The sequence below is a fragment of the Anomalospiza imberbis genome, chromosome 20 (genome assembly GCF_031753505.1).
Source record: "Anomalospiza imberbis isolate Cuckoo-Finch-1a 21T00152 chromosome 20, ASM3175350v1, whole genome shotgun sequence".
In the NCBI taxonomy this organism is placed as follows: Eukaryota; Metazoa; Chordata; class Aves; order Passeriformes; family Viduidae; genus Anomalospiza; species Anomalospiza imberbis.
This window is the reverse complement of record NC_089700.1, coordinates 11060270-11087853: the sequence shown is the minus strand read 5'-3', so window position 1 is coordinate 11087853 and position 27584 is coordinate 11060270. Positions and strand designations below refer to the sequence as shown.

The following is a 27584-nucleotide window of genomic DNA, read 5'->3' as shown; positions in this document are numbered from 1 at the left end:
GACATATTATTCTGCAATAAAAAATAGATCCACTTCTGAATCCATTATGCAAAAGAGACACATGAATGTCACAGCCCAGTGCTCTGCCCTGGATTCTGAAAGAGTGAGGAATCCACAGAGAAACCAGCCCGGCAGGGGATTTTCCCAGGGCTGTTTTGGGGAGCGGCTGCTGCCCTGGGGAGGCACACCAGGGTATCCCTGAAAGCTGCTGTCAGGGCACAAGGGGCTGGTGGGGAGAAAGGGCTGGTGGATGGACAGACAGACCACCTGGACTGGGTGTTCTGTGGGTGCTTGGGCTCCTCTCTCATGACCTGTGCTCTGGGCAAGGAATGGCCATGCCCTGGCACCGCTGGGCTCCACAGGCTGGGCCCTGGGAGGGAGGGAGGCTCACCTGTGCCCCGTGGAGCCCATGAGTCTGTGGGGGCCCTGATGAGGGAAGCTGAGCCAGAAGAACAGGGTGCTGCGAGTCCTTGCTCCAGTGGCTGCCAGCAGCTCTCCTCCCTGTGGGGAGACAGAGCATCGCCCTCTGCTCCGTGCATCTGCCCCTGTGCTAAACCCCATCACCCCTGCTCTCCTTAGCAGGCAGGAGACAAAGCATGCCACCAGCTGAAAGTGGACTTCTGGACAAAATATTTGCATTTACTTCTTAACGGTCTGCATGAAAAGACACATCACAGAGAGGGACAGAGCACTGACATGCATGAGAATTTCTGTTAATGCGGAGTGCTCGACAGCACACACATAGGTGGGTTTTTGTGGTGTTGGTGGGTGTATTAAAGGAAACAGTTACATCCTGGCACCAGCTCTTTTTTTCTGGAGGGATAATTTGTTGTATGAATGTAAGGACCTGTTAAATTAACCAAGACCCAGTAGATGAAGTATAAATTAAGAACTCTTGTGTGCCTTCCTGTTCTCTGTCTCCTGTCTCTGTGAAGGCACCAGTGATCTCACACAGCAGAGTGCTCCATTAGAGCTTGTGCTTCAGTGAGGCAAGAGGACAAGAGCGCTGGTGAATCCGGGTTGGAAGATAATTATGTTCCTGTCTCCAACGCTCAGCAGTGTTATCAAAATCCTGGGTAATGAGCTGTTCCCCGAGTGACCAGGGTGGAGAGTGTTACAGCTCAGTATTTGGGGCCCTGAAGGGCTCAGCAAGGAGGATTCTGTCAGCTTGCAGCAGCACTGGGTAAAGCCATTAAGCCCAGCCCTGGCCGGTGGGCCGGCTGTGAGTCAGGAACACAGGCATGGGGCTGGGAAGGAGAGAGCAGTGGAGAGCTGCTTGTGCAGGAATGCCTGCTCATCCTGAATCCTAATGACAGCAGCTTAAATACCAGTGCCTTTCGTTATTTCCTGGTATAATTAAGCAGAACCAGGCAGCTGATGATTTTTATTTTAATTCAAGCAGAAAGCCTTTCCTTGCCTGAATTAATGCCAGCCCAGCGGCTGGCCGCACAGATGCTAGGGCGCTGGTTTGTTTATCCGGACACAAAGCCTCCATAGACTGGGTGTGGATGATTAGTGACTGCAAATCTTTATTTGGAAAAATCTGCTCTGGAGTTTCCTCTTGTCCCCAGAAGTCTCTGAGTCGAGGAGCAGAGCAGACAGCACTCCTGCTCCCTGGCAGGTGCTCCAATGGGCGCTGAGCTGAGCCCTGCCCCAGCGGCGTGAGCGGGGATGTACAAACCTTCTCCCTGCTGCTGATGACAGGCAATAAGGGAGGCAGATGCTGGTACTGCCAGGAAAGCCCCGTGGGACTGACTGTTTGCTCTCCAGGGCTGGAGCAGGTGCAGATGTGTCACCGAGGTGACACTGCAGTTACAGGTTGCAGCGTGCAGCAATTGGGAACAGCCCTGCAGGGACCTGCTCTGCCTGGGGACAGCCCTGCACCAGGCTGCTGCAGCTCGGGGCTCCCCAAAGGTCTCCAGGGTCATTGGAAGCCCCTTTCCACCTCTCAGTCTAAAATACCCTGATTGTGTGTCCTTCCAGGAACCACAAAAAAAGGCAGGTGGGGAGGAGCAGGGCTACCTTAAACCTGGAGGCTTCAAGCACCCCGAGTTTTTCTAATGTATCTTAAAATACTCTGTCATCTTAATGATGTTTTGATATGTCCCACTAAATTACCTTTGCAAACGCCACACTAAAATTTGGCCTAAAAAGATGGAAATCAATTCCTGGATAGTGAAATTTGCCCGGTCCTCTTCTTTTAAGCAGTTAAATGACTGAGTAATAGATCCATAAATGAACATCTTATTAGCCCAATCCTGGATGGAAGAATACACAAATCAGCCATTTGCTCAGTGGATATCACTTAAGCTTGCCATCCATCTTAGTCAAAGGAGGTGCCGAATTTAATTTATCAGTGGCTGGCCAAGATCTCCCAGAGAGGGAAGGGGGGAACAGTAGTCTCAAACTGGTGCTTTCCTGCAATGGATTAGCATGCCTGTTGTTTAATTGCAACTCTCTGAAATGCCGGGATTTCTTCAGCTGTGAGCTTCCATGGGAGGAGCGGTGGGGTAAGCAGGAACATCCAGTTGTCAAAGCATTGGACTTGTGCTGTGAGGGCAGCCAGGAAAGAGGAGCAAGCCGTGTTTGAGCAGGGTGAGCACAATGGTGAGTTCTTCATGTGGCAGAGGAGTGGCACAGGAGCTGCTACAGGTGCTGAGACCCAGCACTCCTTCACCACCTCCTAAGGAGCAGCTCACCTGGACTCTGTGGTGTCCTTGACAAAGCCTGAAGCTGAACAAGAGACTTGTGCTCTCTTTAAAATTGACTGATTGAGATATCATTTGGATGCAAAATTTGTCATCAGTATTCATGTCCTCAGTCTCAGATAGCTTTTATTGAGCCAAATTTGCAATGATCGGAAATCAGAGAGTGGCAGGTTTGAGCCAAGACTTAGGAGGTCAGGCTGGACTTTGCAGAGGTCTCTGCCTGAGAGGGCTGGAGTCTGGTCATGCAGAGGATTTGTGGGTTTGTACTAAGCTGTGTGCTTAATAAAAGAAGTAGTTGCACAAAAGGGATGGCACAACCACCTTTGGTTAATGTTGGTAATTCTGAGTAAATCAGTGTGCAGTTGTTCTCCAGAATCAGTATCTCATATCTCTGGTTGCAGTAAGCCCAGAACTGTGGCATTAAGCACCTCATTGTCCTGTTACTACAGAACCAGTCTGCAGCCTCCCTGCACCCTCCAGAGCCACATTTCCTTGGCATAAACACACTGTAAGAGTTGGAGGCTCAGGACATGTGCCCATTCCCCAAACCCACAGCATTCCACTGGGACACTAAGGAAAACAGAGCTCTGGTGTGTTTTTAAAAATATCTCTGAAGTTGGGCAGTGCTGGTTGGGTCCGTTGCCCAGTTAAAAGCTGAGAGGAACCTGACAGCTGTGGTTTGAGGAAGAAAGCACCTACTCGTGTGCAGTCTGCTGCTCCCGAACAGCCAGAGTGGTTTAAGCTGTTGAAAACAGGATGAAATCCTGCCTTGGGCTGCGTGTGCTGGGATCAGAGCCGCAGCCGCAGCATGACTGCCGGGCTCCCAGTGCCGCTGGGCTTCCCTCGGTCCTCGAGTGGCTTTATCCAGATATAACTCAAATCATAATACAGCTCCTTAATGTTGCTAACTGTGTGATTTAGGCTTTTGATCAGCAGAATAGAGTGATCCCGAACACTTGTAATGAACTATATATTTATCTGGGGAGTCGTACCACTTTCATCCTCCACACAGCTAATAACCATAGCTCAAAAGAGCCCCTGGCTCTGCATCTCATTTTCAATTCGTGCCTTTTTAAAGAAGATAATCATGGAAAGAAAAATGCAGGAGTTCGGGGAAATGGCTGTGCTGTGTCCATTAGTGGGAGAGGTGGGCAGGAGGCGGTGAGAGCTGGCTGGATCCTCTGCAAACCCCACGTGGGTCTCTGCAGCCTCAGAAGGGGAAGGGAAAGTGAAGGCGGAGTGTGGGGGCTGCAGGTGATTGTGTGTGACACTCCCCTTGTTCCTGGTCTGTGAGAGCCGTGGAGGCCATCAGCAGGAAAAGGAACCCACACCCAGGGGCAGTTCATTTCCAGGTCCAAATGCTGCACAGGAGCCACCCAAGCTCCATCCTCCCCCTGCTTTCAATATCACAGTTTTCTTTTGCCTTTTCCTTTCTCTCTGAAAGATTTTTTTAGTGCAACTTAGAAGCTGTTCAAGCCAGGCCAAGAGTTTTAAACCATAATATCAGAACCACAAAGTCATGGAATTACTCTCATTGGTTTTTTTTCATTCTAATACATTGTTGGGCCTAAATCCTCTATGGAGTCAGGGTAGTTCTTTGCCTGCATTTGTAACAGAGACATGACTTCCTGGCAGCGCCACAGGCAGAGTGGGCTGAAATTCCTCCCTGTCCTGAGTAGCCCTGTCCCAGTGATGGGGGCACAGGAGGCTGCTGGCCACTGGCCTCCTGCAGCCCTTCAAGTCTTTTAGAATGGAGCAGGAGGTCCAGAGGTTGGGGAGGCAATTGCTGCCTCAAAACCATGTCACAGAATGCTCCAGGTCTTTATGTATTAGGCTTATTTGAACAATGTGTTTTGTTCATAAATCACCGGTGACAGAAAATGTACGACCGTGTATATCACATGCTACGGAGGGTGATAAACAGGAGGTCTTAAGTATCTGAGGAAATTTCATTCCTCTGGCTGGTCTGGTATTTAGGACCATTTTGAAAATTGTTCTTTGCCAGTAAGAGCTGCAGAGAAATTACCATCAATCTAAAGCATCTGGGGCCTGAGCTCAGGCTGGGGTTAGTGGCTATTTTGCATTATACTGACCTGGTGAAATGCCAGTTGGTTTTTCTGAAATAAAAACAGCAATAGCCAATAATTAATGTTCCCATAGTTAATTAAATTGGTCCAGCTGGTAAAGTGAAGCCATACACTCTGGCCTCAGAGATTTGCTGCTGTGGGTCATGTCCATGTGCATGCCTTTGAGGGCTATGTGAGTGCACAGGTCATGTGTGTGGTTCCCTGCCCAACCCTTCCCACAGCAGCTCCAGTAACACCAGTGACATCCCCAAAACCACCCTGGGAACTTGCTGCTTTCCCTTTCTGGAGCAGACTGGAGCAGCTGAGCATCACTGACATCTCCTCCTCCTGTGCCAAGTCGTCACTCATCTGTGGGTTTATTAGCTGTTTATGAACATGCTCTAATGTTTTAGGGAACAAAGCTGACCTTGGCTATGTGCAATTACCCCGGCTCAGTGCTGTGTGACAGTGCAGAGGGATGTGTGCACCTCAGGGACGTGTCCCCTCCCCTCGGGGGCAGGAGGTCTTGACCAAAAGAGATGGATGAAATAATGACAGTAAGTTTAATGGGATGTTGCCAATAGTACAGAAGCAGCTCAGCAGTTCCCTTAAAGCTCCTGTTTAAGCGCAGTGGGACAGTTTCTGTTCTGGCAACAATCTGGTGCCACTGGATTACAGTTTGGCCCATTTCTGTTCAGGTTTTTGCTTTAAATCTGTTGTGTTTATTTTCTTCTTGCTGCTTATCATGGTCATATTCTTGTACTGTAAGAATGGGACTTCACAGAGCCACTACAAGGCTTTTGGTTCATCAGTTTTTAATTACATTTGAATTGAAGATTCTTTTTCCTCTAAGCTAATTTTCAAGTGACAAACAAAATCCCCTTAAGTGCCTTTTCTTTTCTGCCATAAACTAGTAAAGATGCTGTCAAATTCCCTCAGAAACGCAGCTTCTCCAGCCCCAGAAGAGTGCAGATTATTGTTCTATTAGAAACAGGACAGAGCAGTTCTTAGGTGAAATAAAACCAGTGCCAGCCCCTCAGTGCTTATGGCAGGTGACATCACTGGACCCCTCGGATGGCTCACAGGATCATCCCCTCTAACCTGTTTCCCGTGATTAACTTCAATTAGAGAGAACAGGCTTGATTAGACTGCGAGACTAACTTCTCAGAAGCCATTCACTGTTCTTTCCAGGGCAAGGGAAAAGTGCAGGGCTTAGTGAAGGAATAACCTCTGCAGAATTAACTTACTGCTCTTCTCAAATGAATTTTCAGGCCTCTGAGCACTGCTGTGTGGATCCTATAAGAGATTAAAAGGTTGATTTGGACAAAAAATCATGTGTGGGACCTCCTGTACCTCCTATCCACTGATGCTCAATGTTACAGCATTGATGCATCTGGTACAGTTGTGTTAAAATTGCTGATAATTACCTCCATCTCACTGTGTTTCAGTTCTCGATAACAATGTGCAACAGCTCTGTGTCATTTCCTTTCTTCCCTGTACACACCAATCTGCTGGATTCATCTTTCCAGAAATACAAGCTGAAGATGATAAGGATAATTGATGATTCCCTTCTGGACCGGGTCATTATTAATAGCTGTGCTCACTTAGGCTGTCAGCTAATCTCTTCTGCCGAGGGCTTATCTCCGTGCCTCGCGTGGAGCTCGCGCTGCTCGCCGTGCTCCTGCCGCGCGCAGGAGTGCCGAGGGGAAATGCGCTGTGTGTGCAAAAATGACATTGGTTCTTAACCTCCCATTTTGGTATTCAAATTTGAAATCTTTGCTTCAGCCAGACAGACCCAAATGCTCAAACTCCTCCCACCAGCATGGATGGAGCTACTGGCAGTTTCCATGTTAGCTTCTATGGTTTGAATAACCCATGTTCCCACGGTACCCCAGTATCTCCTAGTCCTTGGACATCCTTCCCACCGTGTGGGAGGCAGGACAGTGCACCTGCACTGCTGCCAGTGGGACGTGCCCTCACTGGGCAGGGCTGCAGCTCAAAGCTGCAGCACTCAGCTCAGTGCTACCCCGGGCACAGTGCTGGGCAGGAGCTGCTTTGGGGCAGGGGTGTGGGCACAGCCCAGGCTGGGCCATGGGACAGGGCCAGCACCCCTGGGAGGAGAATGCTGATAGGCGAGGCTGGACCTCGCCGTGGGAAAACAGGAAATGAGAGTGAAACAAGCCCTTGAAATATCAGTGGGTCAATACTGTTACCCAGTGACATCTATTCTTTGGCTTCTGCTAAAATGAAACTGGTTGAGATTTTCCTTACTTTTAATCCGAACTGTAAAGAGAAAAATCTCTTTGTAGGGATTGCTTTGTAGAATTGAAACAAGTGGCTTTTTTGCCTGCTGAATGTTGATATTTTGTCACAGGTCTTCATTTATCATCCATTAAAAAGAGTTTCCAAACCCTCCACTAGGGCCGGCTTTGTCCCAGGTGATGCTTTGGTCCTTGAACCAATCGTCACAACTGGGGCAGAATCAGGGTCCCTGGGCTGAGCTGCACCTGCAGAGGGACCTTGAGGTGTGTTTGTAGCTGAGGGGCAGCAGATCCAGATTTTTCACCACCCACCATGATAAATCTCCTTCCCTCCCTCCCCTTGCACCTTCAAGAAGTTGTTCCTTTTATTTGCGAAGTAGAAAAATGATTTTTAAAAGGTGAAAGAGTATTTCTGACTTTGATAGCATGATTAGCTGGGCTCAGAATATTGTTATGGCTTATCTCACTCTTCTGTGATAACTCAGAAATACAATAAATGTCTTCTTACAGCAGACTGACATTCAGTATTGAAATTGGTCTCCTAATCTTTATGTGATTGCTTTCTCTGTGAGAGAAATATTGCCTCTTGTAGGGTATTTATTGTCTAGTTCTTTCCAAAGTATTGACTTTATGTAACCGTTTGATATACATCAAATCCCTTAGAGATTTAATAAACTCTTCTGGTCAGTCTTCTGTTGTAAACACATTGAGATTTATGGTCATCTTAGTGGAAAGCCCTTTTTCGCTGAAATTCTCTGCTTCCAGATATCAAAAGACACGAATGGGAGCATAGATCACTGTGGGAACCTGAGCTCCCAGCTGTTGCATGCTGGTCAGGAGCTGTTGATGGTCGAAGTGAAGTGTGTGTGTCGGGTGATGGTGCAGCTGCCAGGGCTGGGCTAGGGGCACCAGGACCCTCCTTTGCTCCTGTGGCTGCAGGGCCCGGACAGCCAGCTGGGCTCATCTGTCCCTGACACAGCTTGGCTCCAGGAGCATTCCCATGGGAGAGCAACGGGAAAGGAAAAATTTACTGTTATTCAGTTACGCAGAAAGTTCATGTATTGGTGCTGTGCTGCAGCACCTGGAATTGAGAAAAATGGAAAACTGGGGAAAGAAACATACAAGCCTCACGAGTAGCCACATGTATGTCATCTCCCTGCCAGGTTCCTTGTGCTTTCCCACCCTCTGACTCTCTGGAGCTATTATTTCTTATTCTGAAACCAGACCATAGGTATTTCAGTATGATACTTTAAAAGTGTCCTTTGCTTTGGGATTGGAGAGGGGAGGAACACACTTATTTTTAAGAAGAAACTTTTCTCCATACGGGAATCGGCTTTCCAGGGATAGCCTGCAAGAAATCCAACCAAGCTCTTCAAATTCACTCATTAAATGCAAATACTCTCTTTTTCATCTTACATTAACCTCCCTTTAATGGTGTGAAAATGTCTTTTCATTTCACAGCTCAGCATTAAAAGACTATATAGAGAGAGGTTTCTGAAGTGTTATAAATCAATAGCAGCTAGAGAACAGAGCAGGTTCCTGCTTTGCTTGCGCTGGGGAGGAGCTGCCATTCCTATAATGTCCAAATCAATCTCCTTAGGCTGGCAGTGCATCCAAACCCTGCCCCACCCATCCAGCTGCTGGAGATTGGGGTCTAGGGTCTGGCTCTAGAAAGTAAGCTCTAGATTGAGGCTTTCCTCTTATTTTGGTGAGATGAATTTCAGTTTCCCTTCTGATGTTGCAATTTAATGGGCAAATGCAGTTTGCAGATGCCTCTCCACAGACTTTGCATTTCCTGTTGTTGTTGTTGTGGTGTTCCTGCCCTTCAGCTCCTCTCCCAGGCAAGAATAAGAGGCAGCAGTGAAGATAAAATGTTTTTTCTCACCTGTCTGTCACAGAAGGTGCCTGCATTGCTTCTCTGGCTGCTTCATGGCTTGGGGACAGGTAATTAGTTGGGACGGTGATGAAACCTCAGATAAATGGTGTGATTCCATGGTTTCTCTGCTGATGGGAACACTTAATGGGAAACTTACCGGGAATGATAAGCTGATGTATTTAAACAAGCTAAAAGGGGAAGCTGGGCGATGTTTTGAGGCAGCATGACAACCACAGCTCTCTGGCAGCTCACTATTTCCCACTCTGCAAACCCAAACCTAGAATTGAAGGCTGGTGTGTGCATCACTGTGCCCAGGGCTAGACCTTGGCAACAGCATGGAGGGGGCTGTCCTTGTCCCTCATTTGTGTGCAGTATTGCACCAGGCTGGAATCTCCCTCAGAGCAAATATTGGGAACAACTCCCAGGGTGCTGCCAGCCACCCAGTTTGCTCCTTTGCACATCAGGTTGTTGCCACTGGAGCAGCAAGCAGAGCATTCATGTGGAGCTGAAACCTTTCAGTGTTATTTCATCTCCATTATTTTTCCCTCCTGATCTATTGAGTTATAACCACTTTCAAAGACAGGGACAGATTATGGTCATGGAGATGGCTTAGCTGGGACACAGCTAGTCATTTTTCCTTGCTGATATTTTATTAATATATGTTATTAACCTTGATTCTCCTTCCCCATGGTGCTTTATCATCTGAACTAATTAATTCTTCTTGCAAGATGTACAGGGAAGGGATGGGCATGTAAGCGAGATGTGTCTCCAGGTGGCCATGGTGGTACCTGCAGTGAGGGGTGATCCCAGCTGAGGAGGAGACCTGGCACACAGCAAACAGAACCTGGATACGTGTACCTGTAGGTTGGCTGGATTTGTCCTGTCCCTTTTAACTGGCACAAACGCTGAGGGAGATGATACCCTAAGGAATAACAAAGCTGGCTTTCTGCTTTTTAAATGAACATGAGATAGCCAGGAAGAATAAACAGTTTATTTGGTCGGTCGCTCCCAGGCAGCAGCGTGCCAGGATGTGCAGCACTGAGCGGCCCCCTAGATCCCATGCCCTCCCTGCTCTCCCCAGGCCGCTGCGAGTGATGCCCAGCCCCAGAAGGATGTGATCGGGGCTGTGCAGAGGGTCCCCTCTCCCTGCCCCTCACACCACGGTGCTGCCGGGGACTGCAGCCCCAGGAGCTCACCAGCGACTCTGTGCTCCCAACAGCTGCCATTAACACTCTTCTTCCTTTTCTTTCAATTCCCCCTCCCCTTTCTTGTTTTACTCTTTCCTTCTCTCACACCTTCCTGCTCCAGGGCTGACATTTGCTAATAGCAGACATTGGTAGAGAAGCAGTGGAAGTCTGAACGAAACTGGGTGCCTGCTATAGCCTGGCAGGGTAAATGTAATCCTGTTAGCAAGATGAAAATACCATATGCCAGGGAGAGATGGAAGGAGATCAGAAAGGATGACTGTTCTTGCAGAGGGCAAAAGAAAATACGTACACAAATTCATTCAAAACGAAATAAAAATTGACTGGATTTGTAAACAATCTTAATGTCCTGAAAATGGCTCATCTGATTCATCTTACCCAGGGATCTCATTGCACTGAGTGACCTCTGTGTTCACAGCCTGGGCTTACTGCTCTTTATCTCAGGGTCCCTGGTGCTGGTGGGAAACGACACCTCCAAAACGATGCATTTGCTCCAGAGCCACTGCAGGGCTGTGGAACGGGGGAGAGTCATGTGTCCCACGGTCTGAGGGGCTGTTTGTCCATTCTCGCTGGGAAATTCAGAATCTGCAAATGCTGAAGGGGAGGGAAGGTTCCAGGGAGATCTTCCTGCAGCTTTTGGTGCTACTTTGTCTTCACGTGGATAAGCCAGTGCTATCAGTTCTGCCCATGGCTGTCCGAACATCCAGGTCAGTGAGGGTTGAAGAGGCAGGCACTGCCTGGGCTGGGGACAGTGTCCCTGGGCCGGGGACAGTGTCCCTGGGCTGGGGACAGTGGCCAGCCCCCTCAGGGCCTGTGGGCACCCACGTGCTGTCACAAACCAGTGTGGCTGGGAAGAGGGAGCGGGATCATATTGTCCTTGATGCCAGGAGAGATCTGAAATCCAAATGTTGTTTCAGGGAGAGCATCTCTGAGAGCAGCCTACAGCGTTTTACAGGCATTTGAGTGTTCTTCCCTTTGAACTAAGCTGCAATTTGTCTTTGTAGATGTCTCTAATACATTAATACAAATGGTGTAGTAGTGGAAATGCATTATAATACTGCACAGTGTTGCTCTTAGTAATTCTCCTCCTTCAGCAAGTGAACACTTCCTCGCTCATTTGTATTCATTGTTTTGATGCTTAACTTGAAAAATGTATATTATACAACAGGCTGAAACCCATGACGAATAAAAGGAAAGAACCCAAGGGGATAATAAGCATCTCAGCACTGCTGTGATGTCTCCTGCTGCTAACATCAAAGCAACCAAAGGCATAACTGCTGTGTGCAGAGGACAGGGAGTTCCATGGAGATCCATCTCACCTTAGGGATGGGGACCCCGACACCAGGGAGACCAGGGAGCACCACCAGGGCCAGCACTTACAGGGGCTGGTCCTTCCTGTCCCAGTGTCACTGCAGCTGGGTCACTGCAGCCCCTGTGCTCTCAACCCGAGACTGCTGCCTCCTGGGCAGCCATGCTCCAGCCAAGCAAATCGTCCTGGGCTTGTCCCTGTCCAGCAGGAGGTGGCTCCGTCCCACCCCGTGCCTGACCCTGTGTCCCTGTGTCCCTGTGCCTCTGTATTCCCATGTCCCTGTGCCCGTGTCCCTGTGTCCCCGTGTCCCTGTGCCTCTGTATCCCCATGTCCCTGTGCCCGTGTCCCTGTGTCCCCGTGTCCCTGTGCCTCTGTATCCCCATGTCCCTGTGCCCGTGTCCCTGTGTCCCCGTGTCCCTGTGCCTCTGTATCCCCGTGCCCCTGTATCCCCGTGCCCGTGTCCCTGTGCCCCTGTGTCCCTGTGCCCCTGTGCCCGTGTCCCTGTGTCCCTGTGCCTCTGTGTCCCTGACCCTGTGTCCCTGTGCCTCTGTATCCCCGTGTCCCTGTGCCCGTGTCCCTGTGCCCCTGTGCCTGACCCTGTGTCCCTGTGCCCCTGTGCCTCTGTGTCCCTGTCCCTGTGTCCCTGTGCCCCTGTGCCTCTGTGTCCCTGTCCCTGTGTCCCTGTGTCCCTGTGCCTCTGTATCCCCGTGTCCCTGTGTCCCTGTGCCCGTGTCCCTGTGCCCCTGTGCCTGACCCTGTGTCCCTGTGCCTCTGTGTCCCTGACCCTGTGTCCCTGTGTCCCTGTGCCTCTGTATCCCCGTGTCCCTGTGTCCCTGTGCCTCTGTATCCCCGTGTCCCTGTGTCCCTGTGCCCTTGTCCCTGTGTCCGTGTCCCTGTGTCCCTGTGCCTCTGTGTCCCTGACCCCGTGTCCCTGTGTCCCTGTGCCCGTGTCCCTGTGCCTGACCCTGTGTCCCTGTGTCCCTGTGTCCCCGTGTCCCTGTGTCCCTGACCCTGTGCCCATGTGTCCCTGTGCCCCTGTGCCTGACCCTGTGTCCCTGTGCCCTTGTCCCTGTGTCCATGTCCCTGTGTCCCTGTGCCTCTGTGTCCCTGACCCTGTGTCCCTGTGTCCCTGTGTCCCTCTGCCTGACCCTGTGTCCCTGTGTCCCTGTGTCCCTGTATCCCTGTGTCCCTGTGTCCCTGTGCCCTTGTCCCTGTGCCCTTGTCCCTGTGCCCTTGTCCCTGTGTCCCCGTGTCCCTGTGTCCCTGTGTCCCTGTGCCTCTGTGTCCCTGTCCCTGTGTCCCTGTGCCTCTGTATCCCTGTGTCCCTGTGCCTCTGTATCCCTGTGTCCCTGTGTCCCTGTGCCTCTGTATCCCTGTGTCCCTGTGTCCCTGTGTCCCTGTGTCCCTGTGCCTCTGTGTCCCTGACCCTGTGTCCCTGTGCCCCTGCCCCTCAGCCTGGCTGTCTGCTCTGGGTGATCTGGCTGCAGTGCTCTCGAGGAGCAGCTCTCCATGAAGTCTCTGATGTCTAAGGGAAGGTTTGGCTTATTCCATATGTTGTTGTCTCCAGTAACATCGTGCACACCTTGCCTTGTAATTCAGACCATAGAATCCTGGATTTAGTTTTGGGGTATTACTGTCATGGATTTTTACCCTGCGAGTGTACCTGTAAAGCCATTAATATTCAAATAACTTCACTAAATAAGCAACTATGCCAGAGTAGTTATTTATTACTATTTATGATGAGACTTATCTAACTGATTTCTCCAACACATTTCTCCAGAGGAAATTAGATACATTGCTTAGTTAAAGCTGTGCCAAGGAGGAAATGTTTCTATAAATACTTACCAACTCATCTGGAGAGATGATAAGTGCTGGTGTGTCCTTCACAATGTCATGTTAGTTGCTGAGTCTGGTTTAAAATTCAGTTGTTTATGTTCTCTGGGAGAAAGAAAACCTGGTGGTTCTAAAGTGAGGAACAAAGTATATGCACAAAAATCAGTCCTGAACTTTGAAACCTTGAATCTAAGGACTTTTTCCTTATTTTTTTTTCTTTTCTGTTAGATTCAGTGGGGAATAAATTTCCAGACAGGCTAACACATTCTGCTTGCTTACCTGGCACTGGAGGACAAAGTGACACATGGTGCCAGGCAGGGTGTGTGTGCCACCAGTGCAGTGGTGGGAGCAGTGTCTGTGCCCAGAACTGGCATGCCCTGTGTCCTGCACCCCGTTCAAAAGGAGCTCAGCAGGAGGAGGCACCGTCCCGCCCATGGGACTGCAGCACCCTGACAACAGGTGGGTACGAAATTCCACTTCAATTACACTGAAAATTATGTTACAAAGAAGGAACTTTTGTTGCGAATCGGGCTGAGGCACTGTATGAAATACATTCACATAAGCAAATGACTTAACTAAATCTCAGATTTTGCCAGTTATGAAACCTCCTGTGGTTTCCAGCAGGCCTGGGAAATGGAAACAGCCAGCAAATAATGAAAAACATTCCTATAGGCTTCCACCTATGGATTGCAGGAGGGATGCAGGGAAATTGCATGCTGGTTTACAGGAAATAATACACAAAGAGCTGGAATGGATCGATGAGACTGGGGTCCACCCTCAGCATTCCTCCATAAGCACACATTCCTCTCATTTCCAGTGCCAGCCCTTGTTCAAGGTGACTCTTCAGTTCTGTTGCTGTTTCGGATACAGAAGTGACCCAGGGGCACCCAGTGATTTATTGGTAATAACTGACCATTCAGAAATAGCTGTGGGTGCCAGCAGCTCCCCAGTGCCCGGGGAGGTGTCGGTGCCCCTGCAGGTCCCCTTGTTCCTCTTGGACCTGTGGATTTGATTTATTTATTTCTTTGAGTATCTTTCCTCCTGATTTTTAAAAGCTCAAATATGGACACTATTTTGCTGCTGGCTCTGAGGTAATGGGGGTTTTTTGGCAGTTACCTTGTTATACAATCTCAAATGTCAAGAAATCCACCTACCAGCCTGTCTCTGCCTTAATAGCTCTATTACCAGCTCTAGCTAGTTTCAGAATAAACTCTAAAACTATGGCTAAACACATAGATTGCATCTATCTGCAGCCGTTAAACAAGCTAATTCCCTCTCTTGCCTGGAAAATTGTTCACTCGACAGCTCTTTGGACCTGTCAGGTTATTTTTAGCCACAATTAACACACCAACATACAATGTCATAGCACCCCTTCTGTTAACTGATGTGCCAGCACTTTTTTATTCCGTAAACTATAAAAAGTTTTAAATTTTTAGTATTTAAGGCCTTGAAGGAGAAAGCCCCCTCCAGTATTGATGCCTGATGGCATTTAGTCAATGAATTAAGAAAAAAAGAACAGTGATGGTTCTGACTGTCTCCCAGCTCTTGCTAGCACTAAATTACAGAATTAATAGGCTTTTAGAGGAGACTGACACACAGTTACTGTGGTAAAGACAATTAAAAGTGGAAAGCCACTTTTCTCACCACATTTAATTTTAACTGGAGGCTTTGAGACTCAATAAATCTTTTCCTTATTTCATTCTCACGTTTTCCACAGGTATTCAAGTCTTAAAGGAAAGCGCCTGCTATAAACAACTTATTTTTTTCTTTCTCTGAATCTTTTGCTATTCTCTTTTTTCCCTTTCTCAATAAGAAGTTGAGGTGCTTTCCCATCACTAGCCCTTTGCTTTCTTTAGAATTGCTGTTACTAAGATGTGGCTCGGGTTTTATGAAAATACAGTGGGGCAGGAGTCTCAGTCCCATCTGGGATTTTTCTGGCAAATCCAGCTGTGGGAAAAAAAAACAAAACAGACAAAGCCACTTGTCTGCAGGAATATCTCAGGACAGTGGGACTGGGGTGTAAAAGAGGGGTTTTTTTAAGAAAACAACAGCATCATAAAAATGCAAATTTTTATGACAGTTTTGGAAACACACTCAGAAAATCTTTCTATTCCAAGAGCTTGGGCTTAATTAGCCTTTCCTTAAGCTAATGGTATGAAATAGAAATTTCAATTTTGTTTAAAAACACTTCCCTAAGAAACACTTCCTAAAGAAGTTGCTGAGAATGGATTTATCCAGCCTCAGTGGCTGCTCAGAGGAAGCTGCAATGATTCAGCATTTCCCCCACGCAATGGCTCTCGCAGGGTTTATTAGCACAGCCTGCTCCAATGCCTCTTGGAAAGCTCTTGGCACAGCAGACTGTAAGTCTCTTCACTTGCCAAAAATTGTTTTAGGCTCTTGTTCAATATCAAGTTCATATTGTGACCTTGGGTGGAAGCACCCAGGAAGTGTTGCTGCTTCTACCAGTCAGTACCTTTAAGGCAATTTCTTTGGGGGAGATGAGCCATGAGTCAACCACATCTCCTGGTCGGGGGCATCGTGGTCCTCCTTGGTCAGATACAGCGACCCAGTCCCTGTGACCAGTCTGAGGGGTGCAGAGCACAGCATGGGGAGCTCAGTGGAGATACCCCCACACTTAGCAGTTTGAACAGAAGTTCATCCTGATGGCAGCTTTGGTAGAGGAAGCAGGACTCTGGAAGACAGAAGAGCTTTAAGTCCCTCCCTGCCCTGGCCCTTCTGACAGGCCTCTCTTGGCAGGACCATCATGACTTGTGGCTCTCTTCCACCTTCCCCAGCTCGCTGCCACTGCAGATGTGCCCTGAGCTGATGCAGAGCAGCTTCCCTTGCCATGCAGAGGCAGCAGCATTAATGGCAGGTGACATTTATACCTCCCTCCCCACTGACTTAACATCGCATGAGTGGTTCAACGTCTCCACAGAGATTGATGGAGCAAATTACCCTTCCAAAGGACCTGTGTCTCTCTGACTGTAGGGATCAGGGTGACTAATTTCAGCCTGATACTTCCCTTCCCAAGGCAGCAGCACTGAGACGTGTCCTGGCCGTGCCCCCGTTCTGCTTCCCAATTGACTGGTTGATGAATGGCCTGGCCTTGGCACTGGCAGCAGTGGTGATGGATGCACTGCCCGGCTCTGCGGCTGTGCCTGGCCAGCATCTGGCACAGCATGCTCTTACCTGCTGCTGCCACCTGCTCCCAGCCACCTCACCAGCCCCAGAGCAGCCCCACATCCCTTAGGGACCTTGTCAGGAGGCACTGGTGGCCAAGGGTTAAAGGAGCTCCACAGCAGGGCCCTGCAGCTGTGTGGCTCACTTACAGTCAATCCCTGTATGATGTTGTCAGTGAGGGTGAAATGAACTTGAAGTAGCTGAAAGCAAGATAGGTTAATTAAAAACCTTGATCAAAGCATCATATACCACATAAAAGGTTCCATCTTTTAATTATTTTTAAATGGTCTCTCAGGCAGGATGGCCGACAAGCAGTCCCTGTTTCCAGGGTCTATGAGCTATGAAACTGTGTCATCATGTCAGATTCAGTTATCACTTGCTGTCCAAACAAGAGAAAGGCACAGCCTGGGATCATCCCCCTGTTCAGGATGAAAATGAGGAATTGATGACTCGTTACACTGGTGTGAGGTCAGGCCGGGAGCTGCACACACACTCCCAGCCCGGGGCAGAGCCTGGCTTTGCATCCTGTCGGTGTCAGCTCCAAATCCCACACTTCGGAATGAGGTTTCAGCACCTGCTGGATGTTGTTGTTCTCACAAGCACTTTCTGCTGTAGAGTGAAATCAAAGCAGTCAGCCCAGCAGCGTCCCAGCTCCGTGTTTGACTCCGAGCAGCTCGCTGTGCTCCCCAGCACGCTGGCTCCTTCAGCCGGGAGCTGTCGCCGCTCCAGGGCTCCCTGACACCTCTGACTTGGGTGAGGGCAGAGGGACAGAGGGCAAAGAAATGATTACCCAAGGAAAATTTCAGTGGGAATTTTAGGTTACAAATGATAATTCTGCACTCTGTGTAGGATAGCTGGGAGATGCAAATTCAAGTCCAACCCACCACAGCACTGGCACAGGTACCATGGGTGTCAGTGCAGGGATGTGCTGTGGAACAGCAAAGGTTCTCCCAAATCCCTCTTTCTGGCATGTGAAATGGGACCACAGCAGCATGTACTTCCTCCTACCCTTTGGCTTTGGTATCTTTCTGTGCTGTCAGAGGCCTGTATTTACCATATATTATACACTTAGAAAATGACAGGCCTGTAATGCTGACTGAAGGCAGTTATATGGTGGTGTGAATAAATAGCATTTCCAATGCAATACTGGGATAATCTGGGCTGTCTTGGGTGGGGTACTGCAATTGCAAAGACTTCCTCTCTTGTGTTGATTTTGGATTTCATGCAAACATTGTTTCTATCCTATTATTTAGCCCCTGGGATACAATTTTTGGAATACAATGATTTCTTGTATAAAGGCCCAGGTTAGAATCCAGCAGTGTTCCTTTCCTGTCCCATGATTTGCTGTGAGAGGGGAAAGAAGTGCTGGAGAAAAGAGCAACACACGCACACACAGCTAATGAGAGCGGGGTGTGAAAGCGTCCTGTCTTTCCTTCCCACCCAGCAGTGATGGACTCCAGAGCGAACTGCAGCACCGAGAGACGTGGGAGGTGTGACACACGGTTTGTTCATCGCCCCATTTACTGCAGAAGCAGCCTATGGCTGAAGCAGTGGCCACTGTGCCTCTGGGGCCAGCCAGCAGGGGTGGGGAGGCCGGAGCATCTCAGCCCCCTCCGCAGCCCAGGACCTTCAGAGCTCCACGAGGGGCTGGGGGGTCGCTCCTGGCACAGCTCCGAGCACACCCACCCCGCCACTCACAGCTGAACCCAGCCTGTGCTCTGCAGTGAGCAGCGGGGCTGTTCACAGCATCCTGCCGTGAACTGGCTTCAAGTGGCCCCTTGAGCTCTCTCAATTAATTAGTTTGATGAGGAGCTGGGTTAGTTACCAAGTACATGAGCCTCAGAAGCCAAGTTACAGAGCAGCTGTGAACTGGTTTGTGCTCCTGGGCCAGCACCACCAGGGCTGCTCTGCATCTCCCACATGCTTCAACACAGTCTCATGCCCTTTTCCCTTTCTTTCCTATCAAATCCCATTCCTTGGGCTGCTCTCCCTCCTCCTCCAGTGCTGCAGAGGACAGCTTTTCTCACTTCCACTATGGTTCTGCACAGCCCACTCACCTTTCAGTGTCAGTGTGATCTGTGTTACAGAGACATCAAAGCACAGCATCCTCTGGGAAAAGGAGAGATAAAGGGAGAAGAAAATGTTCCAGAAGCACCGACAAGCAGGAGTTGTGTTTAGCCCCTTTTGGAACAATAATCTCCCCGAAGGTGCGCTGAGCACTCTAGCAACACGCAGCGGGAGCAGCCAGGGCTCTGCACAGCGTAATCTGATCATGCTCTGTTTGGATAAGAAACACAGATTCATGCTTTTCACCTTCTAGGAAAGATTTATTATGAAAATCAGGTCCCTGCCTCAGAGCACACAAAAAACAGTTGGCTTCATAACCTTGGGGAAAAAAGATAAATAAAGAAATCCCATGAGACACGTGTGAGAACTGAGTAAGTATTAAAACATATGTTGGAACATATTGATCCCTGAAAGCCTCCTGCAGCAGACATGAATCTTTTTCATTTCCAGCCCCATTGATAGTTTAATGAGGATGGTGTGTGCCACTCACCTGGGTCAATCATTTATGCAGATTCCTGCCAAGCCCCCACCACAGGCCCTGTCTCAACCCAGCAAAGAAGACCGTGCCATGTTTCAGCTGAGTGATCTCAAACCTCTGCAGGGAGCACAGCACAGCTCTGGCCAGCCATCCTATCTCAGCCTCCAAGGGCTGCCACCTTCATCAGGGCTGAGAGATGTCCAAGGACCTACGATCTGTCCTGGGATCAGCATCCCTCCTGCTGGTTCTTGTCCACGGTAATGTCCCAGTGACACCTGGCTTGGTGTGAGCAGAGTGCCTCAAATGGACCCTTTTATTCCTGTTTCAGGTACACCAGATTTTTCCTTTTTCTCCTCTCAAAGTGTATGTGTAATAAATATAGCACAGGCCTAGGAGAATGAAAAGATGAATCACAGGCTAAGAAAATATTTGACTATATTTTAAGCAGGACTCCCAACAGGTACAACCATAGCGATCTACCACTGACATGCTTCAGAGGCATCAAAAGACTGGTTTCTCCACCATTGAGTTACTGTTAATTATTCTTAAAATAAAGTGCTACCATGCAGCATTAATTCAGAAGAAACTGTAAGTTCCTTGCTATTTTATACAGCTTCTTTTCACAATGAATTAATGGGAGTTAATTTAGCAGTTCACAACAAACAGGACCACTGAAAGAATACAAACTAGGTGTTGCTTCCTGAATTCTTTCTCCCTCTTGTTAGTGCTCCTCTTTGACTTTTATTAGATGTAGTACAAAAGGTCTTAGTCTGGCAGAGAGTAAATTTGCTGGAAAGGCAGAAATCGGGGAAAAAATACTGCATGATTTTCTCCTCTTGTGGATATTAACAGTTTGGCACAGATACATTGCTCTCGCAGTGGAAAAGAATGGTAAAAAATGGGCTCTAATTCTTTGCAGTATGTTAATATTAGTATCTGTGAACAGTGTTGGTGTTGTCATGTCTGTGTAGCATGTCTTTTGTCCAAGAATGATCCCAGTTTTCTGGAGCAAGAACCATTTCAGACCACAGGTGGCACTTTGACTGTCGATCACTTTCTCTAAAAATGCAAGAGATTTTAGTCCTCACTGAGATGGAAAACTAAAATAAGCAATTTGGAAAGCATTCTGCATCTTGGAGAGGCTTTCTATAATTTATTCAAACTCAGCTTGAAATAGAGAAATGGTTTTACCCCCAGAAGCATCCAAAAATACATTGTGTCAGCAAGTGCATTGTGTAGGAAAATCACCAAATCTTCAAAAGCTGCAGGTCGAGGTCCCTGTGCTAACAAAGTGCTCATTTACAGCTGCAGCTCCTGTGGATGCCTGTGCAAGCCAGATGCTCAGCAAGTTTTGGGGTCCAGCTGGTGTGCAGCCAAGAGGCTCTTCAACAGTAATGTCCACACAGCCAGATAGGAATTTTGGGACCACCCCCTTAGCCAGTCCAGAAGCTGTAGGGATGCACAGAGGTTCCTTGGGCATTCCAGGAGAGTAGCATGCTCCTGCCTCCTGGCTCAGGCTTCTTTCTCTGTGGTGCCAGAGATGGGAGCTAATTTTTACTACAGTGGGCATCCACTCTAGAAGGTCACAAGGGATGGGAGGAAATAGTCCCAAGCTGTGTCAGGGGATGTTCAGATTGGATACTGGGGAAACTTTCTCCATGGAAAGGGTGTCCAGCCCTGAACAGGTTGCCCAGGGCAGTGGTGGAGTCCCCGTTCCTGAATAGATTTGACAGACATGCAGGTGTGGTACTTAGGGACAGGGTTTAGTGGTGGCCTTGGTAGTGCTGGGGGAACAGTTGGACTTGGGGGTCTTAATTGTCTTTGCAACCTCATTAACTCTGTGATTCCATAAAGCTGTTGCTTGCTTTTTTAATTTGAAGGTGCTTCTGTCCTTCTGGGAGATCATGAGTAGAACAAGCTGGGGTTTCATTTCCATCAGGAACAAAGCAAATCAGTCCTGGAAATGCTGCCTGTGTGGTTTTAAAGATCTGTAGCAGCAGTTGTAGAGACTGGGGGTGGGGAGAATGGCACACAGAGAAAATTTCATTCAAGCAATTAAGGAATCACCACACTTTTATGATTAACTTCTTGTTCCCAGGTTGAATGCAGAAGCTGTTAGTGGGGGCATTGCTATTCCATACCTGACATGAACAATGGGAATATTTGTTCTGCCCGGGAGGATTACACCTTCCATTAATCTAAGTTTTATTGAAAGTTTAAATAACAGACAGACAAAATTTGATCAATTAGCAGTGTAATTCCAAGGAGATGTCACAGTGAAATTAAATCTCAAGCATTTTTAATGCAAAGAAACCTAGGAGCTCCCTCCAGTTTTCTTTCTCAGTACAGTGTTTAGATTTTAATTGAAAGTTTATTCTGCTTTGTGCATCTTCTAGTAAATTTTCATTTCAGACTGTAATGAGAACAGTTTTCTATTACAGTGTTTGTAGCATTTCACAGATAGATCAAAGATGCCTCATAAATGAAGAAAGCAAACAGGTTTGTGTAGGATCCACTAGCCATGGAAATCTCCAGGAGAAAAGAGATTGATGTGGGGAAAAGGAGAGGGAATTGGTGCTGCGATGAGGAAGGATGCATGGGGGGAACCAGGTGGCTGTGATTATTGTACCCACGTGCTCAGGCCCTGAGGGCTCAGTCGGGGTCCTTCAGGTCCCACCAGTGCCAGACAGCTGGGGCTGTTCTCTTGCTCATCCCACCCCAGACAAAAGCTGCTCCCTGAGCCCACCTCGGCACTGCTACTCCTCTGCTTCCCGTGGTCCCCATCCTGCCATCTCGGCTTTCATTTCCTTATATAATTTCTCTGTCCCCAGTGAAGTGTTATTGCAATCATTACTGCTCCACATGTCTTCCATTTTTCTTATCATAAATGTCATTCTCATACTGCAAATACCAGAAGTGCCACAACCTTCTTGTGAATCTATCTCAGTGTTATCTTTGGAGACATACCTCATCTGAAAAGAAGTAATACTGAAAATAGCCGTATATTTTTGGGTGTATATTTTTGTCTGGAAGTATGTCAGGGATCAGCTTATCGGGCAGCTGAAGCAATGCAAATCCCCCGTCTGCACAGGTCTAGGTTTGTTTACACACTGAGAGTTTCTGGTCAAACCTGGGCTTTGATACCCTTACAAAAAGCTTCCCAAAAGTGACAAAGGCTCCAAATTTAACAGAAGATACTGGTGAGGAAAGGTTTCTCAGCGATAGTGGAGGCACAGAATACAGCAGCAGGGACTGAGCTGCCGGGTGTGCAGCACATGGGCTGTGATGGCAAATCACTCTGGACTATTCCCCTGTCAGTCACCATCAGATGAGCAAATACCAGGAGGAACTTGTGAAAATTAATAGACATGGCTGCACATACCCAACGCCTGATTATCTGTAACTGTACCTACCAAGCCAATCTGTTTGCAAATCCTGGGGCACCAGGCAGCTGGAGCCCTGGCTGGGGCACACCAGCTCTCTGTGGTATAATCATGCCTGGGAGGTGAGGATTTGGGGTTTCTCAAGAAGTATTTTTTCTTAGTAATAGCAGTGATTAACCTTGCTTCAGTCACGAGCAGCAGTATTTAAAACAACAACAAAAAAAAAAGGCAGCTGAGAGCTGCCTGCAGCTTGGCTCGGGCAGCCGCTCCTCCATATGGCGTGTGAAATGCCAGTACATGAAATTAACTCTCATAAATAAGTAATAAGGGCTGATTTGCCCAGATCTGGATGGGCTGACTTCCTGTGGAACACAGCCCTTAACCGTGGCATCATTGTAACTGCAGGTGTTCGAGGCCACAGAGTTCCAACAAAACGTGTATTCTAGGGAGAACTTGGAAGGAAAACAACACTTTGGGAAGGGGCCAGCATTCCAGCCTCATTCCAGGATGCTCAAGGAGTGCCTGTTTGTGTTTTCAGAATTGAATGTTTCGGTTTTCTGACACTTTCCACAAGTCAGGCTCAAGTGAAATTATATTTTGTTCAAACAGAGCCTTTGAAGTAACCAAAATTTTCCCTCTTCCAGAGGACTCCTTGTATGGGAGTTCTTTTTCCTCTCCAGAACGTGAGAAAATTGAAATAATGAAACTTCCTCTGAAAAATCAGAAAGATTTGTCCCACATCACAAATCTCAAGTAATCTTTCACTGACAGGACAGGGGGTTCAGGCTGAAAGCCCAATTCCTGCTAGTACAGAAATTCATTATGCAAGAAGGTGGCAAGATTTTAAGTAAAACTCTAGGATTTAGAGTTGCCCATCTTTGACAAAAAAATTAAACACAAATAGTCAAATTCTCACAGACCCTGGTGACTTGAGACATCAGTTTTTCAGCTCACCTGCAAGAGGCCTTCCCAAGCGCCTGGTGTCCACTCGCAGGAGGCACTGGTTCAGGGACTGACCCAGCTGAAAGGGCCAGGCACCAGTGTCTGAATCCCCCTTTCCAGCGGCACCGTGAGTTCGTGGAGGCCTGATCCTGCAGAAACAATGGAATTTTTCTTCAGTCACCATCAGTGAAATGGAAGCAGTGTCACTGGGAGTTGGGGATTGATGAATGGTCCCTAAAGTGTGGCGGCACAATCTGTCAGAGCCGAGGTTAATGGAGGGAATGGAAGTAGCCTGAGCTTGCACAGCTGACATCATCTGCTAAATTAGCTGGAAACCAGCTCACAGTGTACTCCTGCTCCTCACCTCACTGTCATTGACCCCAGTACCCAGCTGCAGCACGGCACTGCCTGGGATCCACATGGAGCCTTAGGCAGCTCTTGGGGGCCAATGTGCTGGGCTGGCATTGCCCGGCTCTGCTGAGGCTTGGGCATCACCCTGGAACACGGCTATGGCACAGGTGACAGCGTGACCCTGCCCTCATTTCAGTGGGACACCAGGCTTGGCTTCAGTTTGTCCTCAGCCACTCTTAGGGCACAGAGAGGGACTCACAGAAAAGGGGGAAATTCCACTCAGAATTCATTCCCATGTGTTGCAGAGAGTATCTCACAGGTGAGACTGTGCATCCCTGTCACTTCTCCAGGGTCTGGTTCCTGGTCAGAGCTGGTACCACTGTGGCCTTCAGAACCAAGCTCACTCTCCTGCCAACTGGGAGTGCTTGCGAAATGTTCCAAATGTGTTTGGTACTCCACTGCAAAGAGCCACCTGTGCTGGAGACCAAATTAACCTACAGCTGAGAAAATGGAAAACCAGGAATTTAATTGTTTAATGGCTTCAAATCCTTTACTACTTAATTCCCATTTATAGCATAAATACTGACGAAAATCAAGATATTTAAGAGCATAAACAGATCCTAATTTCTGTTGATGTCTTGTTCTCACCCTACAGGAAGAAGGTACATTCAGAGACTGGGTTTGGCTCGAGAGGCACCACTCTGCAATGAGAGGCTCCAGCTCTTCCCACGGGCCTGATAATTCACAGTTTTAATAAGTTTTTTCCTGTCCTGAAGGTAAAATACAACACTGAAACTTCCAGGAGTAGTTTTTGTGGTTTGTGGTTGCAGCATGGCCTTTTCTGACCTTTGGACATATGCCACGGATGCTTTAATCCTGGCAAGGGTTTTATCTTAAACAGATCCAATGAAGGATCTGAGAAGTAGGTCAGGGGACATTAGAGGCTGTTTGATTCATTGTGAATTGTGTGCACAGCACGGCTTTCAAGCCTGAGATGTCATTACTTGAATGCAGTGAAGCTGCTGTTTTGTTTTAGAAAATAGTCAAATGGATGGTTAGTAGGAGAAAGGAGAGAGGAAGGACTGCGTCTCTGGGGACCAAACACCATTTCAAGCAGGAAACCACCACCACAAGCAGGTGCTTGTGCTTTGTGGTGGCAGCACCCCCACCTGTGCCAGCAGCAGGGACCAGCAGCACCCCAAAGCTGCAGGGTGAGCGATGGGATTACCGACGTGGGAACAGGAGAGCTGCAGCTGTCTCCTCTGCTAGCAAAACACTGCTTGGGGGACACTCCTGAGATCCTTTACAAAGTACTGATGATATTTTTTCCCCCTCACAGTGCTTTACCACCCTCTTTCTGTCCAGGGTGCAGAGTTTTCATTTCTTTTAATGATTCTCAAGAAATTATTGAGAAATAAAAATGCATTTCAAAGTTATCTTCAAGGCTTACTGTGGTTCAGATGGTTTCTTTAAATCCACAGTGCATATGCTATTTTTCAAAGCTTTACTGGTCCCCAAATGATTGCAATGGCATAATGACTGGCTTTACTGGGGCCTTGGGAGTTTAGAAAGGAAAAAAGTAACTTAGCAAGCAAAAACCCTTTAAATATAAATACATGAAAGTTTTTAAAGTTCATGTAATCTGTCTCTAGTTTTGGTATTTATAAACCAGACAGTGTCATCCAGGTTAACAGCACTTCCCTGTTCTGGGAATGTTGCAGCAGCCAGTTGACTGGAGCTCCTTCATGCCTTCAGAAAAAGAAACCCACCCATCTCACAGGGCTGGTGCACCCCTCAAGCTTCTGAAATCACCGCCAGCAGCAAGAGCTTGGCCTCACAGCACTTCCCTGCAATTGCTGGAGAGCCTGGGACCCTGAAATGTCCGTGTAACAGCATTAACACAAGATGGATATAGCTCCATACCCTGGATCTGCTTAACCTGATAAATAGTTTCAGTTAATGGACAGCAAAAGGAATGATGCTCGGTAAATTTGATTTTATGAGCCTTTCACTTATTTGCTGTGCCCATTAGGTCAGAAGTTAGGTAATGGTGAGTGTCCATTAGTGCATTAGCTCAGTGATGATGGAGCTGAGTTGGAAAAAAAAGACAATGGTGGAAAACCCCCTGAAGCCAGGTGTATTTGTTAAACCTGTGTTCGTTAGGGGTGGCTGCAATGGACACTGAGCTGGAGAGGCATCGGACTTTGGTTCAGGTGGGAAGTACAGCAACCCCTGAATCCCCTTCCTCCTCCCACAGCATTTGGTCCATGTTTGTCCTGCCATGGGGAGCCTGAGACAGCCACAGGGGCTGTGGGACAGGGAGGGGGCTGCTCATGTGCTCCTGTTCCAGGAAAGTCTCTGTGCAGTGCTGGTGTGATGGGCAGCCTGGGGCTGCTCCTTCCAGTCACAAATACGTGACCCAGCTTGTGACAACCACTGACAACCCATTCTTTTACTCACTTCCTTTGAATTTTTTTCTCTGCCCAGGCAAATTAGTTTGTAAAACCTCTTTTCCCAATTTCTTCGTTACCCTGGTATTATTTACACAGCCCACAAAAAGCTGTTTACTCTTCTGGGTAATTCAATGAACATTCACTTGCTTTGAATTAATATGCAGCGTTGTTCCAAGTGCTGGCAATTTAGTGGTAATTGGAACATCTCCTTACCCTGGAAAAAACATCCAGCCTCCCAAGTTAGTTTTCACACGTGGCATTAATGCAGCAAGAGAGCCAAATTCCCTTGTTTATGTGCTAGCAAGGAAATATGGGACTTGTTAGCAATTACAAGGTAAATTTTCTTCCCCTCACTTCCTGATGGTGCTTCCTCTGTAGCTGTGAGGGCTGTTCAGGGTGACTGGAGCCTATGTCCCAGCACTGCCAGGGCTGGCTGAGACCCTGCTGTGGTGTTTAAGCAGTTTGCCCACGATGTGTTACAGATGCTGGAAAAGAGTTTGGTGGGTAAAAGGGGTTTGCAGCAGTGTGTGGGAGGAGCAGGGCACAAAGAACCTTTCCAGCAGCAGTTTGATCTCACCTGGATGCACATCAGAGGTATGTGCTTTAAGCTATTTGTGAACCAGGTGAGCCCTGCAGAGAGCTTTGCCTACAGGATTTGGTAGGAATGTCTGTAAGACTGGTGCCCGATGGATTGCAGAATCCTCGCTCAGCTGGGGATTGGGTTCAGCCCAATAACAGTGCCAGCCCCATCAGCAGGCGTGTTTCCATTTCAATCTCTTGGGTGCACTCTGACCACAGACAGGCCACAGCTGTGATAGAGACCTGTCTGTGAAGCTGATAGAACCTGATAGATAGAAAATGAAATCTGTTTGCTCTGCTCTGTTGTCTGTTCGCTTCCCTGATTTGGTTCCGCTTACAAGGGCTGCTGACGATGCCAACACCTCTCCAGGGGAGACAACAATGGAAACAACTTTGTTAGGGACTGAAGACAGGGAAAGGGACAATAAGTTGCATTTGTTTGACACGGTTTTGATGTCCCAATGGGAGCACTTTGAATCTGTGCAATCCAAAGTGAGGGTTCTGTGCCTTTCAGAGCCTTTTTGTTCCCTTAAACTTTTCACCCTATGTATAACTTCCTGCCCAGGCAGGACATGGGGCTCCCCAGAAGGGAAAACAAAATGTTCTGGGGTTAGTTAAACTCCCAGGTAGGGTTTGCTGCTGGATGTGGCTGTGAGAGCAGCTCCTCTGTGGGATAACAAGTCTCAGAGCAGCAGGGCCCTCCAACAGCCTCTCCTGCTCTCAAGACATTCTTTCTCTCATTACATTTACTGTAGAACTGGAAAACTTAATGATGAAAATATTTTTGTTGATTTTTATGCTTTGCTTTTGACTTGTGAAAATGTGTTTACAACAGGGTTTGCATTAACACCCTGACAATAAACAAGTCTGAATATGGCACTGATCATGCT

At 48.0% G+C, this 27584-nt stretch overlaps 1 long non-coding RNA gene across 7 annotated transcripts in view; it reads left to right on the top strand.

The window, feature by feature from the left end:
• Positions 1-23388, top strand: part of LOC137485959 (uncharacterized) — a 44858-nt gene extending 21470 nt beyond the window's left edge. The window contains exons 2-3 of one of the 7 annotated variants that reach the window (XR_011005518.1): positions 18529-19314; positions 23014-23388. This is a non-coding gene — a long non-coding RNA (uncharacterized lncRNA). Of the gene's footprint in view, positions 1-13486; positions 13722-18528; positions 21706-23013 lie in introns of those variants that run through there. The other 6 variants (XR_011005516.1, XR_011005520.1, XR_011005519.1 and 3 more) reach the window with 6 other exon arrangements.
• Positions 23389-27584: the final 4196 nt, after the last annotated feature.